The 14543-nt window shown below is 43.8% G+C and overlaps 1 protein-coding gene across 3 annotated transcripts in view; it reads right to left on the reverse strand.

Annotated features, from left to right (window-relative positions):
- Positions 1–13251, reverse strand: part of HDAC5 (histone deacetylase 5) — a 148452-nt gene extending 135201 nt beyond the window's left edge. For 2 of the 3 annotated variants that reach the window (XM_063959909.1, XM_063959908.1), the window contains exon 1: positions 12822–13251. The gene's annotated coding sequence lies outside the window, so the exon portion shown is untranslated. The remainder of the gene's footprint in view (positions 1–12821) is intronic. The other variant, XM_063959911.1, reaches the window with a different exon arrangement.
- Positions 13252–14543: the final 1292 nt, after the last annotated feature.

The raw sequence follows: 14543 nt of genomic DNA on the forward strand, positions 1-14543 counted from the left end.
ATTTTCCTCATGTGTAAAAACAGACACAAGATTCTTACCTTATATAGGAAAAATCACCCTGTACTCAGCAGCATTCAAACGGCGGGACGCCGCCCGCTCCGTCCAGCGCAAAGGAAGTGACGTCTATATAAGGTAAGAATCTTGTGTCTGTTTAGACACCTGAGGAAAATGCCTTAATAAACCGGCATTGAAACATTGCCTTTTATATACTGCCTGTCTGAGAGATTCACTTTCTAATTTCATATCACAGAACATTAAAATGCTAGTCAACATGTTGTTCCAATACTCAACAAATGTTTACCCATTATGGAAGGCTTGTGAACTTAGGGGGTCATTCTGACCCGTTCGCTCGCTGCTGTTTATCGCAGCCGAGCAAACGGGTCTCTACTGTGCACGCGCCGGCGCTGTAGTGCGCCGGCGCATGCCAGACGGCCGAAGGCCGTGGCAGGGCTGCGATCGCCTCTGCCTGATTGACAGGCAGAGGCAGTCGCTGGGCGGGAGGGGGCGAAACGGCGGCGTTTGGCCGCTGTTTCGTAGGCGCGGTCCGGCCAACGCAGGCATGGCCGGACCGAACGGGGGGCGTGATGTCACACGCTGCCGCTGCAGGTTGGGGAGCGAGTAGTAGCTCCCGGCCAGCGCGCTAAAGCTGCGCTGGCCGGGAGCTACTCTTTAAGTGCAAAGGCATCGCCGCTGTGCGATGCCTTTGCACTTCTGCGGGGAAGCCGGCACTGACATGCGGGGCGGACTAGCCCTGTGCTGGGCGTCCCCCCGCATGTCAGTGTAAATGATCGTAGCTGTGCTAAATTTAGCACAGCTACGATCAACTCGGAATGACCCCCTTGGTCCATAGACTTTACATTCTCAGACAGAAAACCTCCTAAAGGCAAGTTCCTGAAATAGTAACATCAACTTAACTTTTAAACAACAATAACAGCATCCATAACACTAATAAAATCACCAGTATAGGTCATCTATACTTAATAGAAAAACTGGAAGAACATCCAAACACCAAAAAAGGTTTATTTCGAGGGAGTCTACTCTTAAACAACTTTGCTATAACTAGTCATGAATAACCCTTGCAAAAGCAATTGTATGTAGCTCACAGATTAAAAAATAAAAATAAATAACAATATTATGCTAAAATCCAATCCTCCTGCTAGGAAGGCTATTTTACAGCATTTTACTATCCTGAGAAAGCATATACATCATGAATTAGTTACATCAGGGGTAAGCCAGTGGTCGTTCTCTTTCCCCTTGTTAACATGTGAAGAATTGCTCAAAACCTGCATAGTTCATGTAAGTTACTACCGGCAGCGCAATACCAAGAAATGTTTTTCAATATTTTTCATAGGTCTTATATCACATCTCACAGACAGTATTTAGCAGGAATGAAGACTTCACATAACTCTTTGCAGTGCCAGGCTCCTCAAGCAGATTTTCTCCATTGTGTTTGGTCTTGCTCTCTTCTACGTCAATTCTGGCTTTCAGTCAACAAATTCTCCCTAGACCATTTAGTCAACTATATCCCATTCACTGGAGAATAGGCTATATCTGGGATGATACCTACCAAACGGGTGGTATTCAGTATGCCGACTGACGGGATCCCGGCGCACAGTATACCGGCGCCGGGATCCCGACAGCCGGCATACCGACACTTATTCTCCCTCGTGGGGGAGAATAAAATAGCGTGGCGTGCGTAGCGCACCACCGTGCCCGTAGCGTGGCGAGCGCAGCGAGCCCGCAAGGGGCTCATTTGCGCTCGCCACACTGTCGGTAAGCCGGCGGTTGGGCTCCCGGCGCCGGTATGCTGGTCGCCGGGAGCCCGACCGCCGGTAGAACGTAGTGAACCCCTACCAAACAAAGCGCTGCGAAAGGATATAGAAAGCTCTTGTTAGCAATTAGTGCTGCTGCCCGAAAAGGAATATTACAAAATTGTACTTCGACTTCTCCGCCTTCTTTGCAGATGCTTCAAAGTAAATTGTTCTATGTTTTCAACATGGACTGGATAGAAACTTCCATGAATAAGGAGCTCTTAACCCGGGAGATTTTCCGATACATGGGAAAGCTATCTTTCCACTTTACCCAGGGAACTTCAATGTAGAGTTGAAGATGCTCTAGAGAACACCATGTGGTATGAACAACAGAGAGACTTGGCGGATCTCCTCTTTAGTGCATAATAGGATTTCTGACTTTTAATCTCCCTTTGGTCTTTAGTTTCCAGGGATAGGTTCTTGTTGTCCTAATTCTCCTGTACTGGGTCATTGGCATGTATATGGATAGCAATACTGTTACTGTTATAAAAAATGTCTTCATGTGACCACTGATTGTACCACTCCTTATTTATGATGATTAGTAAAATGTCTACTTTGACTTCAGGTGGACTGACGTTAATGATCATCTACTCTCATCTGTGGTCACTCTTCCACTGTTATGATACATTAAGCTGTTTGGATGTTTGCCTAATGCCATACATATGTAATCTCTTTCTTGCATATTGTATTGTGTAATGTCGGTTACTTGTGATGCTTAAAACAATAAAAATATTTATTTGAAAAAAAAATTAACATATTGCAGACTTCTAACTTTTGTCCCTGTCTCCTAACGTCTAGATCATTTTGATCAGGCCTGTTACTAAACTCACGTAACCCCAACAACATAATGTCTACATAAATAATTTAACCCTAATGGCATCATGTCTACATAACTCCTGTAACCCTTATGACATCATCAACATAACTCTTATAACCCTAATGACATTATGCCTAACTACATAACTCGGGTAACCCTAATGACATCATCTACATAACTCCTGTAATTCTAATTACATCATACCTAACTACATAACTCCGGTAACCCTAATTACATAATCTACGTCATCTACATAACTCCTGTAACCCTAATTACATCATGCCTACATAACTCCTGTAACCCTAATTACTTCATGCCTACATAACTCCTGTAACCCTAATGACAACATGCCAATATAACTCCTGTAACCCTAATGACAACATGCCTATATAACTCCTGTAACCCTAATGACATCACGCTACCTAATTGCTGTAATTCTAAATACATAAATCCTACATAGCCATTGTAACCGTAATGACATCATGTCTACTACTCCTGCAACATTAATTACATCATCTCTACCACATACTATCCTGGTACCCTAATGATATAAGCTACATAAATCCTTTAACCTTACATACATTTACCCATATAACTTCTGTAGACCTAATGATATCACCTGGAACCCTAATGATATCACTACTATAAGTTCTTGTAACCATAATGATATACCCTAAATAACTATCCTTAATGACATAGTCCGTGTAATTCCAGCAACACTTACAACATCATCTATATAACTTTTTTAACCATAATAGCAGAATCCTTATAACTTCATCAGTGATATGATTCCTATAAAGTCATCCATATAACTACAGTTGTCCTAATAGTGTGCTTTATTCAAAAGGAGGTGATATCACCCTTTAAAGATATAGTTTGCTTTTATAGAAATTTCCACTCCTTGGAATTTAGCCACACCATGTAGGAAATAGGGAGGTTCCTCTCCCTGGCTTTCCTTTACTAATCCATGCATCCTTCTGTCAATATAACACCTACAGGCAGCGGCGAACTGGGGCCTCGATTCGGCCCTGGCATCTGTGAACGCGTGCGCGTCACGGGGGGGGGAGCCGCACAACGTATATGGGGGCGTGGACTCGCGGCACTCCCCATTACCATGGCAACGGTTGCTTGGGGGAGGGGATAGCCGCAGGTCCGGGGTGTGGACTCGCGGCACGCACCCATTTCCATGGAGACCATGGAACCAGGGAGCCGAAGGCTGCGCTGCGCACGGCCTTCTCGGCTCTCTGAGTGACCAATTTGGCCCACCTGCCCATCGGCCCTTCTGGCATGTGCCAGAAGTGCCAGATGGCCAGTCCGGCCATGCCTACAGGTATATGGTAATATATGGGTCTGGAGTGCTGTCAGATCAGAAAAAGGGAGAGGTTTGCAAACTTAAACTTTCCCTTTAAAATACTTTTATTTATAGCCTTCAACATTCTTGTTAAAATGCAGATGCTGAATTTTGAAACAAGAAAAGCCCAAAATAACATTTAAGATTTTGAGAATAAAAAAAAACCTATACATTGTTAATGTTGCTAAGACGCCTGCTCTCCAGTTTTGTCTTAATGAGGAGAAGGCATTTGACAGAACTGACTACTCCTTCATGCTTGAAACTCTTCTCTCCTTAGGCTTTGATAGTGCCTTCCTCACTGAGGTTCATGCATTCTAATCTCTCACGATTGTGTTTTTTTCTCTCTCCAACGGGACTCGACAGGGTGCCCACTGTCCCCTCTAATATTTACTTTAATTATAAAACTGCTGACTTCAGGGATCTGACTTTCCCACAACGTTATGAGCCTCAACATAGGGGGTAATTCCAAGTTGATCGCAGCAGGAAATTTTTTAGCAGTTGGGCAAAACCATGTGCACTGCAGGGGGGTCAGATATAACAGGTGCAGAGAGAGTTAGATTTGGGTGGGGTGAGTTCAATCTGCAATCTAAATTGCAGTGTAAAAATAAAGCAGCCAGTATTTAGTATTACCCTGCACAGAAACAAAATAACCCACCCAAATCTAACTCTCTCTGCACATGTTATATCTGCCCCCCCTGCAGTGCACATAGGCCCTCATTCCGAGTTGTTCGCTCGGTAATTTTCTTCGCATCGCAGCGATTTTCCGCTAATTGCGCATGCGCAATGTTCGCACTGCGACTGCGCCAAGTAAATTTGCTAAGAAGTTTGGTATTTTACTCACGGCATTACGAGGTTTTTTCTTCGTTCTGGTGATCGTAGTGTGATTGACAGGAAGTGGGTGTTTCTGGGCGGAAACTGGGCGTTTTATGGGTGTGTGTGAAAAAACGCTGCCGTTTCTGGGAAAAACGCGGGAGTGGCTGGAGAAACGGGGGAGTGTCTGGCCGAACGCTGGGTGTGTTTGTGACGTCAAACCAGGAACGAAACTGACTGAACTGATCGCAGTGGCACAGTAAGTATCGAGCTACTCAGAAACTGCAAAGAAATTTCTATTCGCAATTTAGAGAATCTTTAGTTCGCAATTTTGCTAAGCTAAGATTCACTCCCAGTAGGCGGCGGCTTAGCGTGTGCAATGCTGCTAAAAGCAGCTTGCGAGCGAACAACTCGGAATGAGGGCCACCGTTTTGCCCAACTGCTAAAAAATTTCCTGCTGCGATCAACTTGGATTTACCCCCATAGTTTACACAGAGCTCAAAATTTCCTTATTTGTGGACTATGGGGGTCATTCCGAGTTGTTCGCTCGTTATTTTTTTCTCGCAACGGAGCGATTAGTCGCTAATGCGCATGCGCAATGTCCGCAGTGCGACTGCGCCAAGTAAATTTGCTATGCAGTTAGGTATTTTACTCACGGCATTACGAGGTTTTTTCTTCGTTCTGGTGATCGTAATGTGATTGACAGGAAGTGGGTGTTTCTGGGCGGAAACTGGGCGTTTTATGGGAGTGTGTGAAAAAACGCTACCGTTTCTGGGAAAAACGCGGGAGTGGCTGGAGAAACGGAGGAGTGTCTGGGCGAACGCTGGGTGTGTTTGTGACGTCAAACCAGGAACGAAACTGACTGAACTGATCGCAGTTGCCGAGTAAGTGTGGAGCTACTCAGAAACTGCTAAGAAGTGTCTATTCGCAATTCTGCTAATCTTTCGTTCGCAATTTTGATAAGCTAAGATTCACTCCCAGTAGGCGGCGGCTTAGTGTGTGCAAAGCTGCTAAAAGCAGCTTGCGAACGAACAACTCGGAATGACCCCCTATATTTTGCTCACCCTTTCCTTCCCCCTTGTGTCTCTCCTGAATTTTGTCCACTTATGGTAACATTTTAGGGTATAAAATTAATTACTCTAAAACTGAAGCCTTGCTGCTTCACATGCCCACCCGCTCTTGAATCAGTTACAACATAATTATAACTTTGCATGGAGGACCCACAAAATTTGTTATCTAGGTCTTTTTCTGACCCATAACTATGACTCTCTTTATAAATAAAATTACCCTGTTGTCCTTTCTACTATTAATGCAGATCTTTTTCAGTGGTGTGGTCATACATTTCCATGGTTCGGACAGATTTTGGTTCTCAAAATGAATCTTCTCCCAAGGCTCTACCTTTTCCAGACATTGCCTGTAAGGGCTCCAAATACTGTCCTGACCCAGATACATACCTGGTTTGGACAGTTTGTCTGAAGGGATATAATGCCTAGAAATAGCTTCACCAACTTATGAAGGGCTACGAAGAATGATGGTTATGGTTTCCGAGATATTAAGATGCATCATTTAGTTTTCCACCTTAGTGAAGCTATTGCTTGGCTTGCTTCTGATAGTAACCCACACTGGATAGATTTGGAAATGTCAACTTGTATAGCATGTTTGGGACCACCTGTACAAAGTGCTACAAATTGTCTTGCAACCCATCTCTTTATACTCCGCTATAGGATAACCCCGATTTTCCTCTGAGCTTGTCCATCTCCTGCTCTACTCCTTGGATTTCTAGAGGTGTCAGGTTTGTGGTGGACATGTTGGAGGGTGCATTTCTCTAGGTGCTCTGCAGACAAAATTATTCTTTCCCTAGTTTAATATGTTTAACTTTCTCCAGCTGTGCCATTTTGTTGCCTCCTTCCAATATGTTGGTCTGTCATACCACCTGAATTCATTAGAGTCCCACTGTTATCATAGACCCTTACAATCTGGCAAGATTTCTCTCCCATACAACCCCCTTCTCTCAGTAGAACCCCCCCATACCCTGTTGCAGACTCCAGTGGGAAGTTCTTGTCCTCCAGAGAAAGACACTTGTCCACAATTCGGGAACAGATTGCTAGGTCGTCCATATCTACATTGGTAAAGGGAAATTCCTATCAAATTTATTACCGCTGGTACATGGTTCCCACTTAACTCTATAAAATATTTAGCTCTGCCTTTCACCTTTGTTGGAGGGCATGCAAGAATCATGGTACCTTTATTTAACATTTGGTGGACATGGCAAAAAAATAGTTCTATTCTGGCATTCGAATGTGAACCTTTTGAGTGCTGTACTTCATTCCCCCAGAATCATTAACCCACAGTACATTCTCTTGGGTCTCCCATTTGAGTACTTAAACAAATATATGAGGACAAACTGTCCACCCAATTTCTTAATGATGCCAGATAAGACATCCAGGTAGCCACCCACTGCCACCCACTGCAAAAATCCTGCTTCTCTGTCTCTCGCTGCAGTTTTCAATAAAATGTGGCACTTGACTGCGATGTAGAAAAATAGGATTTTAATTACCTACCGGTAAATCCTTTTCTCATAGTCCGTAGAGGATACTGGGGTTCCATTTAGTACCATGGGGTATAGACGGGTCCACTAGGAGCTATGGGTACTTTAAGAATTTGGTAGTGTGGGCTGGCTCCTCCCTCTATTCCCCTCCCACCAGACTAAGTCTAGGAAACCAAATACTTACTCAGGTAAGCAGGAATCAAAGCACCGGGCGGTCGCCCAGTATCCTCTACGGACTACGAGAAAATGATTTACCAGTAGGTAATTAAAATCCTATTTTCTCTTACGTCCTAGAGGATACTGTGGTTCTATTTAGTACCATGGGGCTGTACCAAAGCTCCCAAACCAGGTTGCAGAGTGCTGAGGTTCCTGCAGTACTGATTGACCAAACTGAAGGTCCTTAGAGGCCAAAGTATCAAACTTAGCAAATGTATTCGAACCAGACCAAGTAGCCGCTCGGCAGAGCTGTAAAGCCGAGACACCCCGGGCAGCCACCCAGGAAGAACCCACCGACCTAGAAGAGTGGGCCTGTACAGATTTTGGAAACCGACAAACCTGCTGTGGAACAAGCATGCTGGATAGTGAGCCTGATCCAGCGTGCAATTGTCTGCTTTGAAGCAGGACACACAATTTTATTGTGCAGGTCACATCGCGAGCCGGCCGGTGCTGGACGGGACGGTGTCTCGGCAGCACGACCGTCCATTACCCCCAGGAATTTCATTTTTACCCCATTTGGAGTAATTTACCCGTTCCCTGACCACTGCACTAGACCATTCTCCAACCACCATTCCACATATGACTTGTCACACCTTTAGCTTTGACACCTCATGTTTCTCTTTATTTCTTTCTCTTTGTTTCTAGTGTAATACTTTTGGGCAACTCCCCCTCACCTATTTCTTCTAATGTTGGGGGGGGGGGGGGGGGTTGGGGTTTTTTTATTTTATTTACCGTGCTGTAATAAATAGGTCAAATGATTCCACAAATATTGCTGTGGTTTGCGTCTTGCATTTGCTCTATTTACTGTTCTTAACACTGTACTGATTTTCTTCCTTACTATGTACTGTTTTTGTTTTTTTGCTGTTGTTCACTCTAAGCCCTCTGTCTCACACTCACTTTCGACCCCATCTGTGTCACCCCTGTCTGTGTGCACCTCCCCTTTAGAATGTAAGCTTTCACAAGCAGGGCCCTCTTCCCTCATGTGCTTTTCCATCTCTGACTTAACCTATCTTACTTTCAATACTTCCTTCGATGGCACCAAATCCCCCAATTTTCTGCCTCCCTGATATATATTTCAGTGTCGTCTGCTGATGCAGCTATGTTTATATACCCTGTGCTTGTCCTATAGGGAAGCAGTTATCCCGGCAGGGATCCCGGCAGTCGATACACCGACGCCAGGATCCCAAAGTAGGACGCAATGTGTCACATTACCAACAGCCGGCATCCCAATTGTCCTAATAGCAGGACGGGGGGGGGGGGAGGTTAGGTTTAGGCAGGAAAAGGGGGGTTAGGGACCTGGAAGGGAGGGTAAGGCAAATAGAAGCGCAGGTTAGGGTTAGGCATCAAGCGGGGAGGGTTAGGTTTACGCAGTGGGGAAGGGAGGGTTAGGGTTAGGGTTAGGCACCAAGCGGGGAGGTTAGGGACCACCGGGGAGGGTTAGGCACCCACAAGGGAGGGTTAGGGTAGGGGGCAGAGGAGGGTTAGGGTGCTTACCGCTGGCCTGTTGGGATGATGGACGGGATACCGCTGTCGGCACACTGACAGCTGGCATCCCGTCCATCGACAAATCATACTGAACCCGTCCTTTACTGTCTTGAACTGTAAGTCACTGTTTTCTTGTTTTGCTTATTTGTTTATGTACTCTGTAATTGGGCGCTGCGGATACCATGTGGCACCATATAAATAAAGGATAATAATAATAAACTATGAATAAAATAATGTTAAAAATATTGACTATATATGAGTAAGGTTTAAACTCACATACATTTTTGTATGTATGTTCATTAATAGAAACAGCCAGAACATATTCTGTATGGAAAGCAGTGTCAGACTGGGGCATAAAGCCCCTACCACTATTTTCCTCCAGATTTATCAAGCCGAGAGTGATAAACAGCACGGTGATAACGTACCAGCCAATCAGCTCCTGTCATTTTGCAAACACAGCCTGTAACATGACAGTTAGGAGCTGTTTGGTAATTTATCACCATGCAATTTATCACTCTCCAAGGCCAGATAAATCTTACAGAAAATAGTGGTAGGGGCCTATGTTTAAGGGGTGTGGTCAGCCAACACACTGATACCAGCAATGCCCTGTAGTGAATAGTCCTGTGAATCATGTATAATGTAATTATTATAGAGGCAGACAAAACACCGTCGATAATTAAATTAAATATCTGATGTTAAGTTTGTTTTAGTTATACTTGCGCTGCAAACTTCTAAGTGAGTTTGTGGAACACTCTAAAATGAATATACAGGTGAATCTATTTGAAGAGACGCCTGTTCTCTATAGAAATAGTATAGAAGAAGTTGCACTAATAATATGGTGAACTGTTATGGCTGAAATTAATTATACTCACTTCAATTTAAAATGTAAAAAAATATACACATATTTATTTATACTATTAGTGCACAAGGTTCATTACAAATGTATCACAGAAAAATAACAACAGAGCTACTGCACACCTGAATAGAAACATTTTTCTTAAAATAAATAAATAAAATAATAATAATAATAATAATAATATCTAAAAAATATGATTAGAAAACACAGGTCCTCTACATGGATCCATTTCAAGTATAGATGAATGGGATTGATATTCCCATCTCCCCACTTTTAGTGCAGGGGGATGTTTATACAGTTTGAAGTGCCGTTAATATTCACTACAATGCAGCTGTGAGTATATTACCAAGTCAAACATATGGAGCATCAGCCGCTTCCACTGTATTTGCCAAGAGCCGCATCTGGCAGCACTGACCCTCCTCTCAAAGTAATGTATACGAGGGAAGGCTGTCTGCAGCTGCGATCGGCTTTTTATTTACCCCCTGCCCAGGGACACAAGGGGCTTCACTGCTTGGAGTGCTGGTTGCTAACGCGTTTCACTTGGATGGAGCTTTCTTTTCTTTTTTTAAGAAAGATTTTTCTATTCAGGTGTGCATTAACTCTGTTGTTATTTTTCTGTGATACATTTATAATGAACCTTGTGCACTAAAAGTATAAATAAATAAATAAATGTATATTTATACATTTTAAATTGGTGCGAGTATAATTCATTTCAGCCATAGCAGTTCACCATATTATTAGCGCAACTTCTTCTATATATTTCAATAAAGTAATTATAATTAAGCACAAGACAGTGATCCTTTCTATATATTAATGCACTGTACTTCTGATAGGGGTCCCCGGCACTGACTGGCCAGTGTCTAATACTCAGTGAGAGATGCATTATGTCTAATAAAGATGAAATACATGCCACTGGGATGACTTAAATGTAGGTTATACCCCTTTCACATCGCACAAATAACCCGGTATCGACACGGCATATTGCCGTGTCGACACGGGTCAGTGTGCGATGTGAAAGCACTTTCCAAGAATTAGCGGGTCGTTTGACCCGGTAATTCAACCCAGTATAAAAGAAGGATTATACCCGGGTTGAATACCGGGTCAGGTGCAGTGTGAATGGGAGCCGTGTCGTTGCGACACGGTTCCCATTCACAGCATAGGGAGAGGCGGCGCAGGAGATGAGCTCATCTCCCAGTGCCGCCTCCACCCCCGCCCCTGCTGCTGCTGCCCCCCCCCCTGCTGCTATGGCAACCGACCCGGTATATTGCCGGGTCGGAAAGCCAGCAAAGGAGCGCAAATGCCGGATCCCACCCGGTAAGGACACGTTTCCTTTACCGGGTGGGATCCGGCATTTGCGATCTGAATGCGGTATTAGTGAATGAATGCAGAGACACTATGCCATGCAAATTACTGGCAGCGACTGTGTTCATTATGTTAAAGCCCACTACCAGCAAAAGGAGAGGGCAGGGGTGTGTCTCGACCACCCACTTTAATTGGCAGGTGGGCAAGTCTTGGTGTAGTTTCTATAGAAGCTAACCAAGCTCCAGGTAATTGACCATCTAACAGAGTAACAATGTATACAAGCACAGTCTGGAACCTGACCCCTAAAGCAGGGGGCGGGCTCAGACAGGATTTTCATGTACCCCTGTGTACCAGTCTGACGCTGACAGAAAGTCTTGACTGATTTTAATGACGGCTAGACCCTAGCTATAAAACCGCATATAACAAAATATGGTAACATTGCAGTGTGCAACTCATACAACTGCATCTTAATCTTAACAGGTAAGGAACATATTTAATATGAGAGGGGCTCAAGGCTTAGGAAGACAACATTTTGCGGAACTGAAAGCAAGTAGAAGTACCTGCAAATGCCATTAAATGTATTCGCATGGATAATGCATATAAAAGTATTACAAATTGCAAGAAAAGGTTTATCATATAGTGAAACCAATCTCTATTCACTCTACAATAAACACCTGCATAGATCAGGAACAAAACTTGATAAACCCTGCATCTCATAAGCCAAACAGACATAAAACCCTACAAACTATGGAGGCAGCCATGTTGAAAGATGAGCTAATATTCCACTTACGAATTCACTGTGAACTAGCGACATACAGTATCTGAGCCAACAGGCACAAAGTCTGTTTAATTAATAGGCTATATTCTCACAAGTATTGGCTCTGCACACAAAATGGTGTGTTGCTAAGGTGTTCTTTTTAATAGCTCAAAACTATTTAGTAGAAGCCTTCAGCTCTAGCCATGTCATTGAGTCTAAATCATGTAAATGCAGTATTTGTTTCTGTGTTAACATCAATAATACTAACCTTACAAATTCACTTATGCATACCTCTTTAACCATATTACTAATCATACTATAACGCTTTGCAATTAAAATACTGCTCATGCTTTTTATTTGGATGTGAAACCTATGCCATGTTCACTTTACTTCAGTACCACCAAATTTATCCTGCTGTTTGTCCACACAGCACATTAATTTCTGCCTCATTTACGCTAACCACAGATTACACTGTAAGCCTGAAATACCCCATCTCCAGTGACATAACTTCCTGCATTAGAAACATCCTATATGATCATTCATACACTAATCCTACAGCAAAGCATCTTTATCACCCTCCGTTAGACAACTATATGTAGAAATCCTTTCAACTCATATGTACTTTCATGAAATTATAATAGTCCAACACACACAGGAATTTAACTCAAACCTGTAAAAATGCTAATATCTACTAAATATTTGTGATTAATACTGATCAATATAGTCAACATCCACTGTATAGATACAATATCATAATCAGAGAAAGAATGAAAATAAACACTAACAATATTATAATAATAATTACATACTTGAATAATAATAATAATAATAATAATAATAATAATAATGTACACCAAACAGGTGTTACCTGTGCTCTATTTGCAGGGTCTGAGCACCAGGTTACAGTGGTTCTACAAGAGCCTGGTGCCTCAGATGTCTGTAGACTCTTTCAGTGGCTTGGGTGCCCTTGGTCTCTCTCATTAGGTGAGTATTTTTGTAGAGAGTGACTCTGGTTTCTGTAAGTTATGTCTCTTGACTGTCTCGGTGGATGGATGCTCTTGTCTCTTTCAGTCCATGGATGTCTCTCCCGTCTCATCTGCTGTCTCTCTAGGGGGAGTGTCAAAGTCACATACATCAGGCTGTCATCTGTCTTCTAGCAAAAGATTGGCTATTACCCCTAATTCAGTCTGCAGCTCTGTCCCTCACCCCTTTAGTGACGTCTCTCTCTCTCCCTCTCTCTTGCAGTCTCTCCCTTTCGTTCTGTAGACTCTCCACCAACAACAACATTCAGTGACGTCACTCCAGTCACGTGATTCGCATGACTAAAAATAGTTTCTGTCATAGAAAGGGCGGGGCTTGTAAATTAGGGGCGTGGCTACGGGAACGCTGCATCTCTTTAAAGCAGCCGCCTCCCATATAGCTCACCCACAGGTTGTCTGTGTGATTCGTCGTGACTCGCGAGCCATGGTGGATTTGGTTGTTGTCACAATGTTGTCACATTCGAATGCTGGCGTCGCTAAAAGCTGTCGCACTTCATTCCTGGAATGCATTGTGTGTAATGCAAATGTGAATACAAGTATGCAGTGAACAGCCGCCTTTCAAAACCGAAGCACTCCAACTGTGAGAGTATTGTGACACAAACCATCCGGAAACATTTTACTGGATGATGATATATTAAACTATTTTCTCATGTTGTTGACAATTGCAATACCAAGGGATAAACAACTGATATTTAAATTATATTTTGTTTCCTTATATGTTAACATTTATTTCTCTAGCATCCATAAGGGATATTGGGGACACATTGGTACGATGGGGTATAGACGGAGTCCAAAAGAGCCAGTGCACTTTAAATTTCTTCCACTGGGTGTGCTGGCTTCTTCCCTCTATGCCCCCTCCCACAGGCAGTTTAGAAATAGTGCCCTCAGGAAAGATTGCATACTCTGCTAGCTCCAGAGTTTTTCTTTTTATTTTAAAACTTTTGTTTATTTCAGTATGCTGTTTGGGCAACAGCATACCTGCACCGTGGGAGTTAGGGGAGAGGACGGTCATCAGCCTCCTGAGGTGCAGAGCCGCTTCCCCGCTGCAGGACCACCGTCCTGAGGGGTTGTTTGTTCAGCAGAGCACTGCGCCTTGGCTGTCGCAACCGCAGCACGCTGCACACCCCTAACACTGCCTGAAGGTGATCGTCGGTGGTGAGTACACACTGGGGGCCCCGCTAGGGGGGTCCCCCTGTTCATGGTCCAGCAGAAGCGCGGGTGAGGCATAAGGGGCCCTCCTGGGGGGTACCCACTATAGCCCCTGCGTGAAACTGGCTAGCGATGGCTGTACCAAGCATTCATGTAAGGCTATAGCATGGTTAGGAGACAGGGCCAGTATAAATATAACTAGGTAGCTCCGGCGCCATTGCAGGGGGCGGAGCTACATCAGAGCGGGCTCAGCGGCATTTTGGCGCCATCCTCTGCATAAGCAGCAGCAGCAGCCTCACACAGCTCTTCCACACTGTCACACGCTGGATCACTGGTACAGGGTGTTGATTAGGGGGAGAGCCGCTCATTGCGCACAGATATTATTCCTCTGAGGAAATTAC

Source organism: Pseudophryne corroboree, chromosome 3, assembly GCF_028390025.1.
Source record: "Pseudophryne corroboree isolate aPseCor3 chromosome 3, aPseCor3.hap2, whole genome shotgun sequence".
Lineage (NCBI taxonomy): Eukaryota > Metazoa > Chordata > Amphibia > Anura > Myobatrachidae > Pseudophryne > Pseudophryne corroboree.